At 43.0% G+C, this 13,992-nt stretch overlaps 1 pseudogene; it reads left to right on the top strand.

Moving 5' to 3' along the window:
- The first annotated feature begins 12,171 nt into the window (after window positions 1-12,171).
- Window positions 12,172-13,088, top strand: LOC138473525 (tubulin beta chain-like; annotated as a pseudogene).
- Window positions 13,089-13,992: the final 904 nt, after the last annotated feature.

The raw sequence follows: 13,992 nt of genomic DNA, 5'->3' as shown, positions 1-13,992 counted from the left end.
CAGGGTAATGCAGCTGTTCAAGTGCCACTTTCAGTAACGCCGCTGGCATCACTGGCTTTCCAGTGCTTTCCTGTCTCCATAGTGCTTCTGTGGTGGATAAAGAACACCCCCTCCGTCTCTATAGCTCCTGCTCTTCTCGTGTGGCTCTACCGTGTATCTCTATTAGTTGCATAATTGACACCATATTAAACCCCTCTCGTATTAACATATTTCTAGTTGATACTTCTTTGACATTTTCAAAACTCTAAATTTCTGATGAATACGCAATCCTTTTAGCTTCTAAGTCTGCAGCTTCATATCTGCGAGAAATAAAGTCTGTTTGTTTAGCATCCGCTGTGCATTTTATGACCGCTATGGCCACTGGAAGTTTTAGTGCCTTAATGATCCTGTCCTATAAAGATGCAGGTTGCACTGGAGTGCCGTCTGCATGAAGATAACCCCTCCTCTTCCAACGTGACAGCTCTGCGCGTATGGTTAACGTCACATAGGCAAAGTCACTGTACACTGTCACTTCCTGATCTTTGTGTTTCTCGAGCGCAGCAATAAGCGTTACCAATTCTGCTGCCTGTGCTGAACAATGGGATGGCACCCGCCACTACCTCAAATTCACCATTTAATCTGTATTTTACAACTGCAGATCCTATATGCCTTTCCCCACTAGTTTGATACATTTTTGATGAACCATCAATAAAAAGAATCTCCTGTCCCACTAAAGCATTTTCTTTCACATGGGCTATATCATAAAATTCAACATAGTGCAATCGAGTACATGATCGCCTTCTTCTATAGGTTCAGCTACAAATGTGGCTCTGTTCACTATTTTACGTCTCACAATTTTAATCACTGGATTAGAAATGATTACTTCATAGGCAGATGCTCGTTGTGATGTCAACCTACTTTTGGGTTTCTCTAAAATGGCAAATAAGGTGTGCTACACATATAGCGTCATTGCACAGCACATAGTAATACTTGCAGACTTCTCAATCACAAATGCAGCAGCAGACAAAGATTGTTTGCATGGAAATTGTCCTCTTAAGGGATTCCTTGTATCCCTTGTTCAATACCGTCATTAACTGAACAGAGTCCTGCCTACATTCATCCCCTGTTTCACTACAGATTAATATGTCATCTACGTACTGAATTACCAGACTTTTGAATTCAACATGACCTAAATCCATCTGTAGGACCCGATTAAAAAATGAAATGGGACTCACAATACCCCTGAGGCAAACAAGTATGTTTTAGTCTTTTTTTCTGAACATAAAGGAAGTAAGGTATTGTGCCTTGTGCAATGGGATCGAAAAAAAATCATTTTTCAAATTGTTCACTGTGAAATACTTAGCTTCAACTGGGATGCTACACAATATTGTTGCAGGGTCCGGAACTGATGGAAATTCTGCTTCTATAATCTAATTAAAAGGGTGCAAGTCCTGGATAAATCTCCATGACAACCTTTTGAGTTTTTCTATCGGATACACCACAGTATTGCATGGGGACTCCGATGGCACTAAGATTCCCTGATTAATCAACTCCTGGCTTGTGTTTTATTTTTACCTCTCCTATTCCGTTCAATAGGCCTACGTCATATGGGCCTGTAGTCCAAGGGACACTTGGCACCTTTTCTGGGTCTTCCTGAAAGAACGCTGGTCTTTGTCGCATCAGTGTCATTCGCTGCAGGACTTCCCTTTTCTCTATTTTTATCCAGTATGTAATGCTTATGCAAAACACCACCTCATCATCTATACGTTCATCTCTGAACATGTCTTCTTCTGTTATGTCAGTCAATGCGTATCCCTCCTCCAGAGCTATCACTGTTCTCCATGCTCTGCCTTCGTCATCTACTCCTGCAAGCATTGCTATTTCACTTTGTACTATAGCTGCTTCCAATTCTATGGGCGTAATCTGCCCTTCTACCTCATCCATAGGTACTTGTGGTTTAAATAAAAATTAATCAGGTTTCATCACAACTTTCCCTACTAATCCAGTTACCCGTGTTAATAAAATGCTCACCCCATACATGAAGACTTCCGAATCTACTGGTACTCCTCGTAGAGCCCCTTGCCCACTCTTCCTTGATCCGTGAAAGAAATCATCATGTTAATTTTCATCATCAAATCTCTACCCAGAATGTTAACTGCCATTTGTCACAAATATAACAAAGGGACAGACATGTCACATTACCCCATAGAAACAGGTAATTTATCAGTAAGAGGAACTGAATTCGTAGCTCCAGAGAATCCTTGAGCCTTCATGCAATACTTGACATTGGGTATTTTCCCTCCCTTATACAAGAGGGAGTTTCCCCAGTGTCTACAAGAAAATAAAATGTTTTGCCTCCTATCGTCACATCGATCCTTGGTTGCTCTTGGGGGTCTGGTGTTACTGATAGTACTGAACACATCAGGTCACACTGTGAGCTGTCCTATTGAGGGTAACATGCATCCCTGTCCCTGTAAAAGGGTTCACTCCTATCACAGTGACATCCCCTATCCTAGGTGCTAGTGTTTGCCCTGTGTTCACATTCTGTAGTGTCTGCATAGGTGCTTGTTGCAATTACCTTTCATGGGTGCATTTTAACTGGCCCCTGCTGTGTGTGTGGCACCACCTGTCTGATAGAATGTGTGATCCTGGGCACAGCCCTCTCGTGTTTGTGTGCTGTATGGTGGTGAATGACTTGTCCCACCTCTTGACTTTTTTCCATTTTGTTGCATGTTTCCTTGGCTTCTATATACACACACAATATGTCCTACCATCCCATAATTCCAGCACAATGGGGGTTGACCTCAGATAAACCCACCATTATATCCTACCTGTGTGGTCTGACTTCAACCTGGGCATTTTGAAATCCACCTTGGTTGTTCTGAAATCCACCTCCTCTTCCTCTAAATCCTCCACCTCTACCTCGTGGCCAAAACCCATACCCATTTTGATCCACTGGGTGTACATTATTCACCTGCCACGCACACGTGTTTCTTGCATTCCCCCTCCTTCTCCACTTGTTAATACTGTCCCTTCTATAGAAAATTTAGACAATTTCTTCTGAACTATACTTAGCTTTCTTAACCTTTTTGTTCTCATCTTTCTTTCTATTTTTCTGTTGTAACAATCGCCAATGATGCACAATAGTCAACTGTATCTCAACCTTCAGCTTTGTTGCCATTCCTACTTGTTTTTTCATTTGTCTCTGTACTGTATATGTTAATCCCTGACACAAAATATGATAGAATAATGACACTTTTCTTTCCCAAGGCTCATGCATCTCATGCTGCCATCTCTCTTGAATATCCTGAATATAAGCAATTGGGTCTTTTCTTTCATTGTACGTGTCATTATTGCACCCATATCTAACATATCAGGATACTGTATCCTGAGAGCCCTCCAAACATCTTCCCTACAATTATTAAATGGCGCTGTGTCATGTGCCTTGTTTGGTGTTGTCACACTTGCATAACCTGCTCATTTCCAAATGTCGTCATCTCTCTCTCTAAGAATAGCTGCCAATAGACGTTTTATGTCCCCTATGGCCAATGTATTTCCCCCTGTCATTTTCTCTAATTCATATATCCATTTTCCAGCCCCCGAAGTCAAACTAGTTAACTTGCATTTTATTTTATCCTTATCCTTTTGAGGCCATGGATATAATGTGGTCTTGCCCCCCGCCCACTTCTCTAAAGTGGGGAATTGTGTGAACCCATACCAAAACTGGACCCCATTATTTGGTTATTCAATGCAGGGATAATAGCCTCTGGTCATCTTCGTGCTGGTAGCGACCCCATAATCTACTCACATAGGGTGGGGATTCTTCTCTCACACTACACAATTGTCTTTGGGAAAGTTAGGGATATGGTATAGGATCTTTTGTTCTTTCCTTAGGGTGTTCCAGATCTGACCATCTTAGTTCTTTGTCCAGAATTTGACTTCCTCCCCTTCTATCTTACGACCTGACACCCTTTCTTCGTCTGACATTGCTACACCCCAACTGGTGTGACAATCATCCTCCTCTTCCCTATCTAAATCTAATCTACTCAAAGACAGTACTCTGCGTTCATCAATGAACATGGTTTCCTCCTCGTCCCGTGTTTTAGGTATCAGGGATCGTGTGCTTCTCCACTGAGACCCATACTGGCTGTTCTGCCTTATTTGCTGATATAACTTATTGTTTCTTTCTCCAATACCTTCTGCATCATATCTTTCCTCTTGTGCTACTTTAGTTATTTCTTGAGCCACTTCTTTCTTTGGGAAAATGTTCCTTATTGTTTCCCATCGCCACTGTATTTCATCGCTCAGTCTTATTCGTTCTTTAAGAACAAGACTGACCTCAAGATCTCGCTGCCTTCTATTCTGTTTTATTCCTTGTTCCACTTCCCTTTTTGCTCTCACATCTCTTCTTACCCTCTCTTCTTCTTGCTTCGTGGTTCCCTTCTTATTTCTTCTCTTTGTTCTTCTTCTTCTGTTTTTCTTTGTAATCTTTTATCCTTCACTTTTTGTGCCCCTTCTTCTTCTCCCTTTCTTTCTCTCCAATCCCTTTGTTCTATTTCTTTCATCCAACTTTTATACTACCTTTGTTCCTCTGCCCGCTTTTCATCTTTCTCTTGTTCTTCTCTATACATCTTTTTCCGTTGTTTCCTGCTTTTCTTTCCTTGCTCATCCTCCCTAAACCGCTTTTCTCGTTCCCTATCCTTCTTTTCTTGCTCGTCTTTGTCTTCCTTTTGTCTAACCTCCTCAATGCTTTTTCCATCTAACTTGAGTAATATCTGTCCTCCCATCCATTTGTTCTGTGCAAGCATTACCTCGTCGGGCCCTATCCTTCTCTCCTTTCCATCCCTTAATTTCCTTGTCTATATCTGTTGATATATTCGATCCCTCATCTCGTTCCTCTTTATCACATGTGAACCTACACGCGTCTTCCTTCTTTTTGCTCTCTTCTAGACTGTCATCACTACTATATGCAGGGGGTGCATATACTGGGTTACTATACCCTGCTGCTGCTTTTAATTCTTTTAAAGGATAAAATCCTGTCTCCTCTGCATCTACATTCTTAGTTTCAGGCGGAGTAAGAGAAGCCGAGGGCTCAATGCCCTCCCCTTTATGCTGATTAAGCATCCACTCCTCCGGTGGCAGGTCCTCTTTCTCCTCTTGATACATTTTCCAGAGTTCTATAACTGGCTGTCTTTTCTCTAATTTCTTTCCCGTGTACTCAGTGTGCACATATGTGGTCCTGTGTTGTAATACTGCCTTTGACAATGATCCCCCTTGTGGCGATGGCATGAAAATTGTATCATCTGTGCCCTTTACCCATTCTGCACTGTACTGTTTGAGCTTGGGCGCATGTCGCAGTGATGTTTTACAAATGTGCATAAGAGGTGTGTCCTCCATAATGACAAGTCACAATTAAATGTCAATACTTACCAGATCATTACCTTGTTATATTTAATAAGTCTCTACTTATCTCACAGCTTATTGCTCAACACTTTTAATCTAAAAAACAATAAATATGAGCAAGCACCATCAATCAATCGCCGCCCAATCCTCTTTTGTCTCAACAACCTCTCTGTCTTCTGAATGGTGCCAACTGTTTATTACACTTAACTCAAAACAACTTCAATTCCAAATTTCACAATGGATCACTTTTTAGAACATCACACATCAAATAATAATCAAAATATTAACACAATACACATTAAAACCCATGTGATCACCTTCTCTTTTCCTATAACATTTATAAAAAGAGGTTTTATTCCTATGCCTCCAATTATATTACCCCGTACAGAGTTTAAGATGTCACCTTCCACGGTCCTGACCATGCGTATCCTCTCTCTTAATATTCCGAATGGAATTTGAGACATCTTCGTCTATCTCCCTTGAAATAGGATTACCTAGGCGTTCCTTTATCCACACAAAATTCCCGTTACCCAACTTATTTTCATAAAATATCACAAATCCCACCCCTTTATATTGCCATTTCCCTTAGTCTACTTACATCTGTTAATTTGACCTGAGGCCTTCTTTATCGACTCCTCCACCAATCCAACCACTTTGCCTTCCAACCGTGGAGCGCCCATGGAAACCGAGCAGGGATTTCTTCAAAGAGGGACCTGCCCACGGTCTCGGTTTTCTATTCCAGGTTTATTTCTATCGGCTGCTCTCCACAGGAAACTCCACAATCTTCCAGTTAATGGCGGAGGATACCCAATCGTCCGAAACTCTGAAGTCAAACTAGTTTTGAAACCATCCGCACTGCTACCACATGAGCTATTGGCCCTTGGAAACACAAATCTGTTACTGGATGGGATTACACCAGAATAATTCTGAGTACAAATAACCGGACAAACTCAAGAAGATGGCAAGTTGATGTTTTATTAGCAATTATCTAAAACAGGGAGTTTACAACAAACATCAATGCATATGCTCATTCTCTCAGTGATTTCCACATGAAATACAATTATTTACCTTCTCTGTGCATCAGAATGAAATCATGCTACATGGCAGTTAAAAACCTATCAAGGGCTGGGATTGGTTAAGAGACACATCTAGATATACAATCATATAGGAGCTAGGTTTGTTATTGGCTGTCAGACATCAGGTGGACAACGTATGCCTACCTCTTCACACGTGTCATTTAAGAAAAATCACTTACACATCGTTTCATTGGATTCTCAAGCTATAAGGTCCTTTGTTATATGGACTAATAAAATTGGTTTGGCATGTGTGCGCAATGTCAGGAACATTCGGTTCAATTAGCAGCACGTAAGCCAAGACCCAGGTGCAAGTAGAAGGGGCATGAGGTTGCCCTACCTCCCAATTAGACCAGCATCTCTCATCACCCACGCCTTCTGCCATGACATTCTCTTTGTATTTGGCCTTGCAGAGTATTCCTGTCCTAGGAATGTAAAGGGAGTGAGGGCACTCGCTCTCATATCTGAAACTCCAAGTTCAAGCTCTATTTTCAGCCTCGACTCACGTGACAAGAGACCACGATTCTGTTCATTCTGCAAGCTTTTGATTGTTTTAATGAATTAAGACTTGCCATCTTCTGTGTTTTTTCTTGCACCTTAACGTGAGAGGATTCATTATACTTCTGATTTCTGCAGCACTTTCTAACGTGTAATCTTTTTCTTTTACGCTTTTAAGGTTCACTTGATTCTTTACTTCGTCATTTCTCCTCTAGGATCCATACATCGTCTTCAGTCAGTATCTCAGGACGCTGTGAACACTTTCTTATGATGTCATCAGTTCATTTTCTCAGCTCTTTCTCATATTCCTTCAGGGAGATCCTATCATCAACTCAAGGGTACATTCAATATGGTCATCTTAATGGATACGACTTCCGTACACTTGCTACATTATTGGTACAATAGCTGGTGTTAGACACAGCATGGTCTCATATCTATAATACAGAGGAGGTGGGGGGTAGGATCTCCCGCGGATGTGTACATTTGCTCATCTACAATGAACCCCATCCAAGTTTAAGGCATGTATTGCTTGCACCACGCCTGTGGTCAAATGCTGCACACACAGCCACCCATTCATGCACTATAGAATGCAGCTATAGCTATACAAATCTGCTCTAGCAGCACACATACCCTTCCATACGGAAAACCCTGACGTGCCTCAACACCTCTGCCATTAGTCTACAGCAACCACCTATGAGAAATATTGTTCTAGCTAGGCACACATCGAGTCTCCGGCACTCACAATCTATCCTGAACCACCAACAGCACTCGACCACGTGCCTGACCGCTGGGCTGCTTACTGGAGCGTAGCCAGCCCTCCTAAGTCCCAACCTGGCAGAATGCACACACGCATCTTATAAATCAGCTCTTAGAATCTCCCGCACATGGACCACAGTCCCAGAGGCCGTTCCAACCACAAAGTGCATTGAGGCCATACAAATGGGGAAAGGGCACTATATAAATGACAAATACAAAACAATACTATACAAAATAGGGAAAAATAAGAAATGCCCTGAGAGCCGACTTGGACCCGCCCATTTAAAGCACTGCATCAAGCAATGCACTTTGTTTTTAAGAGGCTGTGCTGTACCCAGCTGATGCTTGCTTGTCAGTGCCAGCTTTGCCACCTGTTGCCCGTCACCCCCCCTCCACTCCGTGACTCTCTAAAGAGAAATACCCACCCTCTCCCTGCCAAGTCGCCAGGCTAGGCCCCTGAGATGCTGTGCAGCAGGTCTGACTGGGGCCTCACAAATACACTGATCGCTCTCTTTGTATTGCAGAGCATTTAGGTGATGGCTCATTTAAGCAGCCATTGTTTGGGACACGCTCTTCTTAAAGTTCTGGTTCAAAGAACTGAAAAGGTGCATTTTTATTCTGAACACACACACAAAGCACCAGTTAGCCCCTAAATCAATGCCTTAGTCCATGACAATTAAAGCATGCCACACAATGTTTTAAAATAGTTCCATAATAGTTATAAAAAACCTTAACATGTTAATGAGAGTCACATTTTGGTCTCATCCTTCATGAAGCATGCCTTTCTCAAACAATGAAAAACAACCAGTTTCTCTTTTCACGCATTTTTGTGCTGACTATAAGTCTGGAAAGTGCATTTACAAAACCCACAGGCAATGATTTCGCCTTCTGTTGAATTGCATTCTGGGATTAGTAGTCTTCAAGATGGGGAAACTAACTCCAGAATCATACTTTTTTTGCTTAACATTTTCTTTCAATATTTATGTATTTGAGTGCTTTATTATAATTTGCATATGTTTCAAATCACCTTTATAAAAAAGAGTATTGTTGAAAGCCAGGAGGAGAGGGCGTGCCTGTCGTGGTCATTAGCTGGGGATGTGGGAGGAGGGTTTGCTTTACCTGGACCTGGCCCTGTGCTGATTTTCAAGGCACAAGGCGAGGATACATGTGGGTGGACAGCGTCTGCCCACTTTTCCAAAGGGCGGATGCCACCCTCCTTGGATAATTTAGAGGTTGGCATTATAAAAAAAATGTGTTTGCTCGTCTGTTCGGCTACCCGCATTTGGTCCTGGGTTGTCACATTTGCAGGGCAGGCACCCTCAAGACCACGTGAAAGTGGCATTAAAGCATACTTAGAATTTTGCTTTGGGTTGAATATTTCAATATAGAATGTTGGGTTTAAAAGGTGCACACCTTTAATACCTTGCTGACAACGTTATAGGAAAATCTTCTCTCTTTGGTTCGTTTTCAGGTGGTGGTGAATTTTTTTGAAATGCCAGTGTTCATTCGTCCTCTACAATTTCTTCTGTTGAGAAGCGCCAGCTGAGTTAAAGTTGCACATTTCCCTTGAAGATGTGTTCACTTCCTGTATGCCCCCGCCCCCGCCCCCGCCCACAGGCGTTGTGCCCTCTGATTTTGTTAACACGTGAAGACCTTTAAAGCTGCTGGCTCTCACTGCCTCACCGCCGTTCCAGGTAAATGGGGTCGACTTCGACCCTGCCCTGACATCCTTGAAACCTGCGGTCACAGCAGGGGGCCTTCTTTAGGTATGTAGATAAAAATAATAAAACATTGCTGGTGATTCATTCAAAATAATCCTCATCTGTAGTTCTGCTGCTTTGGACAAGATGGGCAGATATGCAGAGCACAAAAATAAAAGCAATCGAAAACATGCTATAAACACAACAGTTTACTTAATTTTGCAAAACGCATTCCCAAATGTTTGCACTGCAGGCCATCGTCAGATGAAGTTTTCAAACCAAGGTTGGAAAAGGTCATGTGGCAAACAATACTTCTACATAATGCATCTCCACAGATGTATGTGCAAGTTCCAGAGTTCTAGACCTGCCTCAAATTCGGCTTTTCCCTTTTCACCAAAGTGTGTGATCCTGGGCAAATCCTTTTCTCGGCTTTCCTTGTCTGCCAAAATTAGAAGTCTGTAGAACTGATTCAGTTCACACTGCCTGCTGCCAGGGACATCATGTGGGGATTGCCAGGGGTAGCATTAGCTACCCCTGGTGCCCCCTCTGCTACCCCCAGACCTGTCCTTGCGACCCCTGGGCCACTGGACAAAGAGGCAGATATCTGTGTTGCACCTGAAAAAGGCGGTTGTAAATGCAGCTAAATGTGCCACTGCTTTTTTCACCTGGAATCTCGATCGCGTTAGCTGGAGAAATAACAGGGATGCAGGGAAAACCATGATGCGGCCATCACTAACAGGTTGGCAGTCCATTAGTGAGAATGCCTGAATGGTTGGGTTCAGAGGCGGGGGCATCTGTGCAGCTCATACCCAGTACTGTGGCAACAGGAAGGGTGTGGGGGCTAGGTCGAGCTAGCTGGGAATGGCTAAGAGCAGCCTGCAGTACACAGTGACAGCACAGCATGAACCCAAATCTCATCCGTGTTTCTCGTTGTCTGCTGTGCACATGCAGTGAGTCACTGGGCCTGTGATGAGAGGGGTGTGCCCCTTGGCGTCTGCCACCAATCCTGCCTGGGCACTGTGTGACCTGACCCAGATCTGCCAGACCTGCATCACAGGCACACAGCAGATAAACACCAGGTGAGATAATTAATTTACATGAAGTTGCCCTCCACCTTTGAAGTAAACCATCTGTTGCTTCCTCAAACAAAAAAAACATATTTGGAAGGATAGCTCAGGGGCAGCGCACTTGATTTGGAACAAGAAGATGCAGTGCTACATGGGTTAAGTTCCTGCTCCAGTGCTCAGAATCTGGAGGAGGCTGGCATTATGCAAGATATGAAGCACCAAAGAAAATAATTAAATTGGCCTTTTCTAGGGGTGATGTCATGGAGCTGCTGCTGCTGTTCAAATTTTAAAATTTGAAAAACCTTCAGCTACTGTGATCTGCAACACATCCTTCCCCTCTATCTCCCATCTAACAAAAAAAAATGGCGGGTTACTTACCAAATAAACAAAACATAAAGGTGACGGCTGGAAGGTTTCAAATCTCTCAGAACCACTGGCACCGCTCTGGGAAACCGTCCAGACCATCATTTTTCCACCTGCCAAGCGACTACAGGAAGGGAAATACCGTATGCAAATTAGGCTTGGTCCCACCCCAAAAGGGGCAGTCCAGCCCGAACTGCTATGTCACATCCCTTCTGCATGAGACCAGTGGTCGAAGTGGGCGGGAGCGGTCGGGAGCGGTGCTCCTCTACTTCTTTTAAAAAAGGTTTTACCGTTCCTATACTTTTATTTTAAAAAGAAAGCGTTCCGGAACGGTTTCGTTTTAAAATAAAGGTGTAGGAACATGTTGAAACTTGCACTTTCAGTGCACTGCACTGGATGTTCCCTTAAACATCAGGTGCATGTGTTTTGGGGTTTGTATTGTGCATGGGTGGGGCACATCAATGGGGTTTGTGGGGAGCAGTGCAGGCCAGTAGGGAACAGAGTTCCACTACTTCTTTTCGTGCACTTCGACCACTGCATGAGACCACAGGCATCCCCAGATATGTTTCAGCCTCATTGGGCGTCATCAGTGAGGAGTAGCCTAAGTCTCTACTCCCGGCAGGATTTTATTTGGGTGATATTGTATTGTATTCATTATTTATATAGCACCACTTCCACATTTGCATGGCCTCAATGCACTTTGTAATTGGAATGCACTTGGGGACCAAAGTCCATGTAGGGGAGATTCTGGGAGTTAACTTTAAGATGCTTAGTGCATTCTACCAGGTTAGGGCTTAAGAGGGCTGGTCAGGCACGTGGGCGGGTGCTGTTGGTGGTTAAGGATAGAGTGCTAGTGCAGGAGACTCGATGTGTGACCAGCTAGACTGATATTTTTTGTAGGTTTGTGCATTAGCACATTTTGGGCTTCTCTATGCACAGAATGGGATTACCATAATAAACAGTCTTGGACCCAAATGACCAGACAAACTCAAAGAATATGGCAAAATACTACTTTATTATGAGGTAGATAAAGTAGGGCAATCTGGCGAACAATGCCTTGTAGTCCACACACTCAAACTAATAGTTTTGTTACATAAAGGCTTTATAGCCCAAAGTGCGTAAGCTATGACATCATCCTACGTGGCAATAATAAAACCTATCGGGTTTGGGGATTGGTTAGGGGAACATATCTTCTCATAGGGTCTGTTAGTGTTAGTTACTTCATTGGCTGCTCCTCCATTGGTAGCAAGCCTCGAACTTCCCTCTAACTACATATAATACAAACTATAACAGTATTGGACACTGTTGTTGAACCATACAATGCCACACTTTCTGTTCACCAGCTGGTAGAAAACACTGACGAAACCTACTGTATTGATAATGAAGCACTGTATGACAACTGCTTCAGAACCTTGAATCTTACCACTCCAACTTATGGTGACTTGAATCATTTAGTGTCTGCAACTATGAGTGGTGTTACTACCTGCTTGCGGTTCCAGGTCAGCTAAATGCTGACTTACGTAAACTTGCAGTCAACATGGTCCCCTTCCCCAGGTTGCACTTCTTCATGCCAGGCTTTGCCCCACTCACAAGCCATGGTAGCCAACAGTACCGTGCCTTAACTGTTCCAGAGCTAACGCAGCAGATGTTTGATGCTAAAAACATGATGGCTGCTTGTGATCTGCGTCATGGCCGGTACCTTACCGTGGCTGCTGTGTTCAGGGGCCGCATGTCCATGAAGGAAGTGGATGAGCAGATGCTTAATGTGCAGAACAAAAACAGCAGCTATTTTGTTGAATGGATTCCAAACAACGTCAAAACTGCTGCGTGTGACATTCCTCCTCGTGGGCTGAAAATGTCTGCTACATTCATTCAGCACGGCCATCCAAGAGCTATTCAAACGCATTTCTGAGCAGTTCACTGCTATGTTCCGCCGGAAGGCCTTTTTGCATTGGTATACAGGGGAGGGTATGGATGAAATGGAGTTCACAGAAGCCGAGAGCAACATGAATGATCTTGTGTCGGACTATCAGCAATATCAGGATGCTACAGCTGAGGAGGAAGGAGAGTTTGAGGAGGAGGCACAAGAGGACGTTGCATAAAACTAACATGTCTGTAAATTTGGTTGTAAGATGTTTATTTGTTAACAAGAACCTGTTTAACTGCATTGTTCGTTTGTTGCCCTGCTCCTTGTGTTCTGCATTCTGTTTCATTTCCAATGCTGTACAGACATGCACCACAATAAAAAAAGAATTGTTCATAAAAAATACAATTTAAAAAAAACAGTATAACAGTATCGGATTGGCTCCTGCAACATTGTATGCTCATCATTGCATAGGCCCTCATGATAGGTTGGCATCCTTTTCCAACCTTGGAAACTCGGCTCACGAGCGGCACCTGAGCAAAACGGAAACTCAGTAGCAGAAAACAACATCAAACTTCTGCCCACTTGCCCAATTAGTCCATCATCTCTCATCGGTCAGGCCCTAACTGAAGGCCTCTTCTTTGTAGTTCACTTTGCAGACTGTTCTCTTCTCTGGGACTTTTAAGGGGGTGTAGGTACACTACTATCTTCGTTTGAAGCTTAATGAATAGGCCTTGTTTTCTAGTTCTAAATCATGTGCGAGAGACCACCATTTTTTGTCCATTTCAACCTTTTATTTTGTGCTACTTAATTCAATTAAGCTGGGTGTCATTACTCCTCTTGGCCTCTGGAGACTTGGTTGCTCTTCCTCATATAGACATTTCTGCATATTTCATTGCCAATATGTTTGCTCATTTACTTAATCTAAGGGAAATATATAATGCATGTGTTGCTTATACTTGTTAACTCCCCTTGTACCCTTCAGGAGCTTCTCGCTGTGGCATCCTTGATCTCTGACCAGCAGCTATTCTTTGTTTATACATGAATTTGTATGTCCAGCCTCTTTCAGCTCTGCAGCTCTGGCCTCTGTCCTCCAAGCTCTTCACTTACTATCATTGAGAGCCTGCATCCATGTTTTCAACATCGCTGCTTCACCTGTTGTTATGTTTTCTACTGCAGCAAGCTTCTATGTGGCTCATCTACCTCGCCTTTCAGAGTATATACATTTGCTTCTCATTTGTTTACTTATTGTCTTTGTATATTTATTTCTTCGTACTTGTAAGTATGTT

This window comes from Ambystoma mexicanum, chromosome 8 (assembly GCF_040938575.1).
Source record: "Ambystoma mexicanum isolate Mex_15411 chromosome 8, UKY_AmexF1_1, whole genome shotgun sequence".
NCBI lineage: Eukaryota > Metazoa > Chordata > Amphibia > Caudata > Ambystomatidae > Ambystoma > Ambystoma mexicanum.
Note: the sequence above shows the minus strand (reverse complement) of the source record. Positions and strands in the feature narration are given on the sequence as shown.